This window comes from Ambystoma mexicanum, chromosome 11, assembly GCF_040938575.1.
Source record: "Ambystoma mexicanum isolate Mex_15411 chromosome 11, UKY_AmexF1_1, whole genome shotgun sequence".
Taxonomy (NCBI): domain Eukaryota; kingdom Metazoa; phylum Chordata; class Amphibia; order Caudata; family Ambystomatidae; genus Ambystoma; species Ambystoma mexicanum.
In genome coordinates, this window is record NC_090934.1 from 993,202,146 (window position 1) to 993,213,918 (window position 11,773).

The window sequence follows — 11,773 nt, forward strand, 5'->3', positions numbered from 1 at the left end:
GCTCTATTATAGAAACTTTGGAAAAGTGGAATTGGGTGGGGGGTTTGGTTTTGGGAGATGTTATTATATTAGGAAGTGTGGAGGTGGCTAGTATCTCTCTCTTTAGTTCTATTTTCTTTTGGAGGTTACAGACTTTGTTGGATAATGCATACTGGATTTCAGAGCATCACTTTTTATCTTTAAGACAGTTATCTTGAGTAGTTATGGGATTTTCTATCTCTCTAATTATAGAGAATAACTCTTTCATGCTTCAGTTAGCTTGTGTAATTCTGTTATTGTAAGTCTCTTGCTTTGCTGAGAGGATCTCTTTTTTATATTGAGAAGAGATATTGATTAGTTCAATTTGTTTTCCGGCGTGGGGTGGAGTTTCCAAGTGTTTTCGCATTTTCTTTTTTCTAGTCCGAGGTTTTTTAGGAGGGGGGTGAACCAATTGTTCAGATGGCTGTATGGTTTGCTGTTTCTAAGCTTTAGCAGGGCAATATTATCAAGGGTTATGTTCATGATTTTATTGAATTCTTCGACTAGCATGTTAGGATCTGAATTGTCTGGTATAGCGTTTAGAGTGGGCAGAATACCAGGGAGTATTTTGTCTAACGTCATGTTTTTTTTATTTGTGGTAAGTGTAGGTGGTGCACATGGTTGTTGTGGTTTGAAGGTTTTAGTATGTAGTGAAAATGCTAATAGATGATGATCTGTCCAAATTTGAGGTGAGATAGTAAGGGTAGAGATGTTGCCGTTGTGGTCAGCAACCCAGTCTAGGATTCTCCCTTTGATGTGAGTGGGCTCATTCACTCTTTGGGAGAAGCCCAGTTCTGTCAGGATATTGGATGCTGATGTTGCTTGTGGATCGTTAGTGTCATTAAAGCCTATATTAAGGTTGCCAAGTAGGAGTGTTTGGGTAGTGTCTTTTACATTTTCTGAGAGGATGGTGGATAGATCTTCTATGAAAGTCTTGATGGGACCAGGAGGTCTATATATCAAGTGGGTATTGAGTGTTTGAGAGTTGGCCGTAGGTATTTTGGTAGACATTATTTCGCAAGAGTCAGTGGCAGGTGAAGGAGCAAGTGTCATGCCAAGCTTAGTTTTAACAATAATGGCTAAACCGCCGCGTCGGGCTTCACATCTATCTGTTCTGAGGATAGTATAGTTGTTTGAAACTGCTAAGGGCAGTGCAGGGCCTGATGCTTCATGAAGCCATGCTTCAGTAATGGCTAGAAAGTCATAGCCTTCAGTAGAGATAATTTCAGATATTTCTATGGCATGGGCGACAAGGGATCTGGCATTAATAAGGGCGCCTTTTGAGTTTAGGTGTAGATTCGGTAGGAGGAAGTAGGGTGATACTTGTTGGCACTGTGGGGCTAGTAGTTAGGTCTCTATTTATTTGAAGGTTATTGTGCCTCTTATAGTTGTGGGAGTTAAGTATAGGAGTAGGTTTGGATGCTACTTTAGTTCGGCGGGTGTAAGTGTCATATTTAATAAGAGGATCAAAGATTCTAGGTAGTTGTGCACGTAGTCTAGCATTTCTCATGGCTACCATGCATTGGGTAGTCAGCTGTTGTGGATTATGCTGATGGCTAGTTAGTGTAGTCGATAAGAGATTATTGGGGGTGTCTGTTGTATCTCCTATATGGGACAACATGGTGTGCAATAATACTATTGTGAGTAAAGTGCCCAAGTGTGCTAGGTTGGACAATGATAGGTCCATTGTAGGATGTAGGAAGTTTTCTAGGTCTGTGTGGTTAGACTGGCTAGTCAATTAGTGTAGGGCAAATAGGGTGGCACGTTACAGGTGCATGGTGATAAGTTCAAGTACGACAGTTATTTAACTCAGGGCTATAGGAGTGCTACTTATGTCGCAAAAAGTCTAGGCTAGAACAGTGGGTGAGGCTGTTGTCTAATCTGAGGCTGTGTGGCCATATGGACCCATGATTCATGAAACAGCAGGGTCATAGATTATACAGCATTCATTGGTGCGCCTAGATTCGAATGTCCATACACGTGCCTAGATTCAACTTTTCTAAAATGGCAGAAATCACAAGTTATGCAAATTCGAGTGTCCATGAGACAGTAGAGGACTAGAGTAGCGCTGCGTAATTGATGGATGGAACAAGGCTACACAATGATGGCAATTAATGACTAAAATAAGTCTACGAAGTTGAGGACTAGAGTAGCGGTGCGCAATTGATGGCTGGAGCAGACTACACAATTATGGCAATTAATGACTAAAACAAGGCTGCACAGTTGAGGACTAGAGTAGCGCTGCACAATTGATGGCTGGAACAAGGCTACATAATGATGGCAATGAATGACTAAAACAAGGCTACACCGTTGTGGACTAGTATAGCGCTACACAATTGATGACTAAAAAAAGGCTACACATTGATGGCTAGAGCAGGGCTATACAAGTGATACCTGTGGCAAGTGGCACAACGTTGGACAGCTATGCATGAAATTTGACCTAGGCACATGATTACCAAGCGTATGTACAAGCAAAAGGTACAGTTATGGTATATTGACAGTATATATTGATAATCCAGCGGAGGAAGCCTGTGCGGTACGGTATCCGTTGGTAGTGTGCGCATGGTATAATTAAGTTTCAGAGGTGTGCGCATAAACATTAGCGTTCCCTTTGGTGGGGCTGTAATGACGTGGGTTGGCTCCCGGGGGGAGAGGGGCCAGAATGGGGCTAGAGGTGGCTGTAGAGAGGTGCGACTCTTGCTACGACTTCAGGAGGGAGATTACGGCTGCCCAGGTGGGTGAGTCGCAAGGCTTAGCTTGGAGATCTGCGGACAATGAAGGTGGGCGGATGATAAGGTCAAGGAGGGGAGATGAGAGTTATGCCACAGAGGAGTACTCACAGTAGCTGAAAGTATGACTGGTCAGCAGCAATTCTGTTCGGCGATCGGCGAACTGACAGGCACAGACAGGCCTTGTGATTCAGGCCTTTGGAGTCGTGCTGGTTGGCTGATTGTAAACTCACCTGGTATCCACGGGGACGTCACTCAGCCTGTTCTGACCTCTTACGACCTCAAACCCTTCCCTGGAGGCTATTCGACTGGAGACTGGGCCTGAAACACAGGATTGGTAGAGTTTAACTCCCTATTGTCTGTGTGCTTGAACCCCTTCTTCCCCGGGGTCCAACCCTTCCCTGTGATCCACAGCTCACCTTGTTTTCTTGGATAGTGTGCTCTCCGTCCTGCTTTCAGTGCAGGGGCGCTTTGATTGATGCAGGCTCGTTGCTGCCTAGTTACTTCACTGGCAAGAGTCCGACAGGTAAGTATATTGAGTCTTTTGAACAGTTCTCTAACTTCGTTCCTTTCCTTCCTTAGATGATGGCCGGCGTCCGGGGATGGCGGGGTGCTGCTGAGATGAGTAGCGCTGAAGGTGAGTGAGAGCGTGATGCGCGATGCACCCCTGTCGTATTTGCATTGAACTGAGTTCTTTTTCTGTGTCTTTTAGGTGCCGCAACGTTTTCAGCGTGGATGCCGGTTATGAAGAAAAATGCGGTGGTTAAGCGCGGTATGCAGCGCCTCTAGATGTTTCCACGCTAACCTGGAGTGTCTTTTTCCTCTTGCAGATGGATGAGAAGTTCCGGAGACAGAGTTCCTCCAGAGCAGCTGGGATTCAGGTAAGCGTTTGAAGCTCGTACAGTATTTAAAAATAAGCGAAGTTTGCAGAAAGCTTACTAATGCCTTTTTTCTGTTCTTTTCCCTTTTCCTCAGGAAGCGGCGTGCCGGGATGGGAATGACACCGCCGAAGATGCCCGCAGAACAGAAGGAGCGATGACTGATGGGCAGAAGCGCCGCAAGGTAAGGCTGTTCCTAACGGTGTTCTTGTTCTTGCGGGAGCGGAGCGCAGAAGAAAGATGCAGGCCTACTGGAGACCGATCCGAACACGGTGAGTGTCACGCTGCAGGTGCAGAAAACGCAAAACATGTTTCTCAGCCTGGGTGTGGCTTAAATAGTCTCTGGGTATCCCAGGTGCCTCTGGGCTGAACCACACCCAAAAGACTAGACAGCACATGCATTTCTGGGAACTGAAATATGTGGGGGCATCCATCTTGTCCCCATCAATGCACTACAAGTCCAATCCCCATTGTTATCCTATGGGAGTGAGTGAGTCTGGTGCCACAAGCGCCAAGTCTGACTCCAAGTGGGTCTTTGGAGGGATGGAGAGGCCTTTGAGGGCCATGTAGGTGACCGTGGCCTGGCTCCAGCCTGACATCTTGGAGGGCTGGGGACATGAGGGGCAGGAATCATGACACTGATGTTGTAGAAGCCAATCAGCTGTTCTCAGCAGTGTTCGGGCGGTTGGGGAATTCGAAGTAGCAACTTGGCGGCCATTAGTGAATGGGCTTAGGTACTGAGTACCAGGCAGTGTGGAAAGGCAGCAAAGGCAAAATCTCTAATGGTAGAGCCTGGTGTAGCGTTTTTCTGCTCTGGAGGAGCTAGGAGCTAACATAGAGATTTTAAAATGCAAAAGCAGCCATGAGGGTTCAGTGAACACACGTGGCCTGAGGGGTGGTTGCACTCACCAAATGGACATCAGAGTGCTCCCCTGGGTGGATGGCCGCATGCAGATGGCGTAGATTCCTGGACAAAGGCTCCTGCCCTCTCCACGGCGTCCGACGATGGTTTGTGCTAACAGGGCACAATTGTGATTTTGGAGTTCAAATGTGTGGGTGACTGTAATGCATAGGATCTGGCATGGGTCAGCATGGTGTATGCAGGCTGCGCGTTCTGGAATTTCTTTAGTAGTTTGAACAGATGCTGCTTGTTCTGTGTGTTTTGTGTAGTATTCCTTTATTTGAGTTGTGTATCTATGCCCTGCTGTTTGTAGTTTTCTCTCCATAAGTGTTCCAGTTTCCTATTTATTTTCTGTAATTTGTTTACATGGGAGTAGGAGCAGTGACTGTCTTTACTATGAAATAGAAGTGATTCACTATCTGGTATTGTTTTCAATTGAATCAGCTTTGTTGGACTGTAATTCGTAAGGGTGCGGACTGGTTCTCCTCCACTCTTTCCTTCTTGGTTTGCAATGATGATCTTGATGTTTCAACTTCATGAGATTGTTGTATTGTCTAGACTTGTCATGCCTTGTCATGCCTTGTTCATACTTTGCTATGCATGTTATGATTTGCTGTATGTGGTTATAGTGTGAGGAACTGGGCAGTGTTGCCAGGCAATTACATTTTCAAAGGTTATTCTTCTTTCCTCGTGGTTATGCATATTTACACTGCCCAACTTCGGGGCAGACTTTTCTGGCGTTGGTAACAATGGAGACGGTTGAAAAGTCTTCACCCTGTACATGTGTACCCTATTTCAGTTATTCTCAGTCCATTATTGCTAGATCAGTACTAGATGAGTCATTACTAGATTGAGTTCCACAACCCAGAAAAGAGGCTGCTTGAAAGGAGTTATAAAGACCCACAGTTTAAGCACCTGCTCCATCACGTCTCCCTTCTACCCCTGACACACCAGTATAAGGCAATCTGTTGGGGTTATTGGAATGGAGTCCCCAAGCTGACTATACGTGGCACGATCTGGCAGCCTCACCTGTGATTCGGGACTCTTATGGAATCTTGGGAATTGAAATGAATCCTAGCAGGACACTAAGATGGACTTAATAGTTTAACAAGAGAATGTCACCCTTACAGTGCAAGGCCGTCACTCTTTGAATTAGTAAATCGGGCTGCGCTAGTACCGCCCTACCTTTTGCTATTGTCTGACATTCACTTGTGCATGCAGTCTATTTTTGACCGGGCCATTCCCAGCCCCCACTCTTGGCAGTCCCAGAATAACTATTCTGGAGTTCACCATGTGATAACACTGATTGAAAGCTCAGGCACATAAGCCGCCATATTTCAAGGGTCCGCCCGAACACATCTCAAGCCCATCACACATCTAAACACCATCTCTCCTGCTAATTTATTTATCGATTTTCAGATCTGCCGCACAAATATCGTCCAGTTGATCCTACTCACTCGCAGACATACCCTTTTTTGCATGACAGATCTAAGATCCACTTACCAATGCCTAGATGCACCGATTCCATGTAATAATGTCCCCACAAAAATGTCTCCTGACAAAAAAAGTTGCTGTTTTTTTCAGAGATACATTGAACATGCGGGGGACACCCCTGTAACCACTGATTTTGTTTTTACAAGGGGAGCAGGGGACATCCCCGCAACCCGCCCCCATACATAATGTCACCATATATAATGTTGCCAGTGGCTTTCCCGGCGACATTATGTATGGGGACATCATTACCTGATACCGATGCACGTTTGCTATCATAAAACATTCTTTCCCCAGCTAGAAAGCTGTCTGTGGGACCTATTCCCTTTTTACCATCCTCTTACCCTTTGCTGTTTCTCCTCTGCAAACTAAGGTCTTGATGCCCTGGGTGGTGAGGGCTGGACTCAAGCCTAGGTGCTACGAGTCTACTTGGGGAGTGACTTTGTCCAATATAAACATTTCATAACATAACGTCACATGTTTAATGAGCTCCAACCTGTTCCATCCTGAACTTCCTGAAATGCTATGCAGTGGAGGCCCTATGGACATACAATGGTCCCCTTTGCATGTGTCGTAAACCTTTCAGGGCTCTGTAGGGAAGGGGCCCTGGAAATATTCCGGGACTGTCTTGGCAAAACCGGGACGTCTCGTCACCATACACTTAGCTGTCATTTGGCCACCTGCACGGCTGCACCTGCTCCTGCTGAACGTCTCATATCTCCCTGCCCACCAGGAAGCCTGCTACACCCCACCAGCATTTGTTTCATTAGGATGCTGGCGTATTCCCAGTGACATGCGCACTCGGAACAGCCTGGAAAGCACAATCAAAAGCACCCTTCTTTGTGATTCCTGCATTGGCTGCTGTCAGGGCTGAGGGATCAACAGGCAACTATGAGGCCAGGTTGTCAAGTTCAAAAGGCCTTTTTCATGAAACAAGAGTGCCCAGACTTTTCAGTAAACCGGAAACAAGGTCATAGAGAACTGGAAACAAAACAATGAGCCATTTCAGCTTGATTAAAACCATAGTCTGTCAGTCTTTCCCTCTCATCCCTTGAGGCCTGCCAGTCAGTGGTCAAACAAAGTCAGTTATTGTCATTGTGGTTTTAAGTGCTCCAGCAATTCTTTTTTGGCTTTAGTGGATGGTGACACTTGCCAGTAAGGCTTCGCTCTTTTGCAAAATCTTCACCACCTTGGTTCTGGGGCTGTGTCCCCAGCTTTGATGATGTTGGACCAGACCACTCTGGGCCAAGGAAAGGCTAACAATAGCCCTGTTGTCTCACTGGTATGCCTTACAAGATTCCTCATAACCACTGGAATAATAGCTTCCTTACAGGCTGATGGTCCTGGTGTTGGGGCACCTCGCCTTTCTCCTGACCCTCCTCACCTATTAGCTTTCCACTTCTACCCCTTACCACACTTTCCTCATCTGTATTTTCTGTTGCCTTCTCCCTCCTCTCAAAATGGCTGTTGCCCCACTTATTTTCTTCTTCGTCCACACACACACACACACACACACACACACACACACACACACACACACACACACACACACACACACACACACACACACACACACACACACACACACACACACACACACACACACACACACACACACACACACACACACACACACACACACACACACACACACACACACACACACACACACACACACACACACACACACACACACACACACACACACACACACACACACACACACACACACACACACACACACACACACACACACACACACACACACCCCCCCCCCCCCCCTCCCCTCCCCTCCCCTCCCCTCCCCTCCCCTCCCCTCCCCTCCCCTCCAGGGGCCATGGAGGCCTTAGTGGCTCTGTGATTCATGGAGTTGGCATGGCTGGTCTGCACATGTGGGGGCTCTGAATTTCAGTAGGTGCCAGGGCCTCAAATGGGCACAGGTTCAATAGTGCCACCATGAGCTGGCAGGGTCAGTGGCCCTTCAGGCTCCCATGTGGGGCTGGGCATTCATTACACTCTGCCACACATTGGAGCCAAGACGCTGACACTAGAGCAGCAGCAGGTGTTCTTGAAGATGATGGGTCCCAGGGGCAGCCAAGAATTCCAAACAGCCTGATTAGGAATATTGCAGATGGATCTGGGAGATGAGGCTCCCGGGCAGGTATGCCACTTCATGAAGTCCTTGAGAGTGGGCGAGCAGGAGAATCAAAAAGTGCATTGATCAGTGATCTCCTATAGGTTGGAATTTACCCTGGGGACTATGCCCTGTTCTGCAGAATGCATAACGGTAGCACACATCGGGGTGTCAACAAGTTTGGCAGTAACCCTATTACTGCTGCATTTAAGGGTCCGGCAAATCACGGGTTTGCCAGGATTTACCCCCAGCTGAGGGCAAATCCACTGCAATTTTGCAGTTTTTTTTCAGCACTATTACCGCGCACTAATACCGCCAGATGTAGTAGTGCCGAAAATTCCCCAATGGGGAATGGGGAATTCCTGAATGGGCCGAATGGGGATTTACCGTTCCGCCAAACCCTTGATCCACCGCTAACAGCGCCAGGGGGTTTGGCGGTAACGCTAATAGTCCCGCCGCCGGGGATACCACCCAACTTGTGATGAGGCCCTATGAGTCTACAGTTTTACCACACAGTGCAGACCCCAGTCTAACGTAAAGGAAAGTCTTGATTCTATGAAAGACAGAGGGGGCGAGTATATCCTTCCCCACGTCATGTTTTGTTTGTTAATAACAGTACAATGGGAACAGTCCCTTTTCACCGGGCATGAAACATGTTGAGACAGGGTATCCAGGACAAACGCATACTCCTGAGAACACGATCTGCTCCCAAGCATGTGGCATCAGATTCAATACAACATCTCATGAAAAATACATCCTGCCGTGCCCTGCATACATACGCAAGTCACGATGCCCGGCAAGTGCCAACCTTCCCTGTGGCACCTGGATGCTGCAGCAGGCATCATTGTGCCCCCTGAAGGAAACCGGCGCATTTCTGTCATCTCTGTGCATATTGTTACCTTAGATGTGCCCCAGAGTTGGGATGCCCACCACAGAGTAGCCAGCTCGCCCGGCGCTGAAATGACAGGCTGGCAGCTTGGGCAGGCATCTGCTGGAGGCCAGGCTACCTGAGCTGAGATGCTATCGGTCTGTTCTAGGAGACACGCCGCCGTTCTCACCTTTCCACTGGATTATTTGCAGGGGACACCTGAGACAGAGGCTGGCACCCTCTGCACTGTTTGGGAACACTCTGGCTTCTTGTGCCATTGGAAATAACACCCGAGTACCACATCGCCTGAGATGCAGATGCCGGGTGTGATGGCAGAAACCAGACCCAGCACTCTTTCATGGGCAAAACCGTGTGTGGAAACTCAGTGTTTAGCTACACGTGTACAACAATGAAGATTCCCCCTGCTAATAGCGCAGGGAGCTCTTGATTCTTTTAAAGACAAGGAGGCGAGCATTAAGCTTTCTCTTCTCTTTAATTCACTCTCCAGCAGTTTCAACAAATACATCATATTTCGTGAAAATATTAAAACTTGTGTTTTTTTTTCATAAAAACTACAAGTCCCATCATTCTCTGTAGTTCTAGTCTCTAGTCTCTGTGCCTTAGCCCTTCCTGTTCCTGTGTTCCTCCTCTTCTTCGACTGCTTAACTGTAATCCTCTGTAACATTAACTTGCCAACGGGCCCAACAACTTCTCTTTTTCCTGCTTTCAGCAGAGTTCGATCTCTTGCCTCGGAACTTGCAATCTGATCGGAACCATCCATCCTCTTTGAATAGAATCATCCGTTCATTTGGTCATCTCCTGGCGTTGGAAAGTAAACAATAGAGATATGTTAGGGCTGGGACCCTATTTCGAGGAGAAAACGGTCATCCTGATTATTCACAATTCATATTTCCTTCATTACAATACTCTTCCCGTTTTCTGTGTATCTGGGTCGGGAATTTAATGCTCGCCTCCTTGTCTTTAATAGAATCAAGAGCTCCCTGCGCTATTAGCAGGGGGAATCTTCATTCTATGTCAAGACGGAGGCGAGCATTAAGCTTGTTCAAAGCTTCTTGCTACTGCACCTGCCATCGTGTTGATTGGTCTAAAATAAAACGTCCTAAATGTTTTATCACTAGCCCAATCTGCTGCCTTCATGATATCTTGTAATGATGCGCCTTGCCCCAATGCTTTCGACGCCATCGCTCCTCTGACAGAGTGTGCTCCAAATGCAGATAAATCAATGCCCGCTAGGCTCATGATACCTCTGACCCATCTCGCTATTGTGGCTGATGCTACGCCTTTGTGTGGTTTTCTGCGCGCTATAAGTAGTTGGGTTGTACCTACTGGTCTCATTTCCGCTGTCCTACTCTCATATTCCTTAATACATGAGGCCACGCACCATTTGGGGTAGTCCTGCATGTATGGGTATGTGATTGTAGATGAGTCCGTTTTAGTTCTCTTCACCAGGAAGAAAGTTACTCCTTCCGGTCCATATGTTTTCATATCTATTTCCAGTGCCTTCACGTCTGCTACTCTCCTGCACGATACCATACACAGTAATATGGCTAGTTTCCCTGATAGTTGTTCTAACGATAGGTATCTGTTGCTAGGCCAGTCTGATAGTAGTTTCAGCACCACCGATACGTCCCATAGTACTTTGTACTTAGGTTGAGGTGGCTTCCTAAATCTTATGCCTTTCAGGAGTCTAATCACTGCTATGTTCTCCCCTACTGGAATATCATCCAGTGGCATGTGACCTGCTGAAATTGCAGATCTGTAGACTCCTATGGTTCTATATGCCTTGCCGTCCTGCAGAAGCTCTGCCAGGAAGTTCAGTATTTTGACTAAAGGTGCAGAAACGGGATGAAGATCTCTCCTTCTGCACCATGACGACCACTTATTCCAAGCTGCGTCGTAGCTCCTTCTGGTTAAGGGTGCCCAAGACTCGGCGATAAGACTTGCAGCCTGCGCCGAAATGCCTGGGAGGTTCCAGCGTCTCCTGCTATCCTGCACGCCATCAATGGCAACATCCCCTTCACTCTCAGAGGGTGAAATGACCCAACTGGGTCCGTGAGCAGGTCCACTCCTTGTGGCAGCATTCTCTGATAATCTACTAGCATTTCTATGAGAGTTGGGAACCAAACTTGTGATTTTCATATTGGCGCTATTAGTATCAGATTCGCTGCCTCTCTGCGAGCTTTCGCTAGCACTCTGCTCAACATTAAGAACGGCGGGAAGGCGTACAGCGTCTGTTCCCTCCAGTCCTGCAGGAAGGCATCTACTCCAGCTGCTGCTGGGTCTAATCTCCAACTGAAGAACCTTGTCATCTGTGCGTTCAGTCTGGACGCAAACAGGTCTGTATGGACCGGCCCCCAACGTTCTTCCAGCTGTCGAAAAACTACTCGGTCCAGCTTCCAGTCGCTGGAGTCCGAGAGGTACCTGGAGTTCCAGTTCGCTATCACGTTCTGTGACCCTGGCAGGTATTCCGCTACTACTGAAATCCCTGATGCCAGGCAGGAGTGTCAGAAATCCTTGGCTATCTCCACCAGAAGTCTGGATCTCGTTCCACCTAGATGATTGATATATTTCACTGCTGAAATGTTGTCCATTTTCAACAGAATACAGGAGTTCACTTTCCCTTTTGTAAACGCCTTGATCGCAAATGACCTTGCTAGTAATTCTAGACAGTTGATGTGAAGTTTGAGTTCTTCCGAGCTCCACTTCCCTCCTGTCTGAAGGTCTCCGCAACAG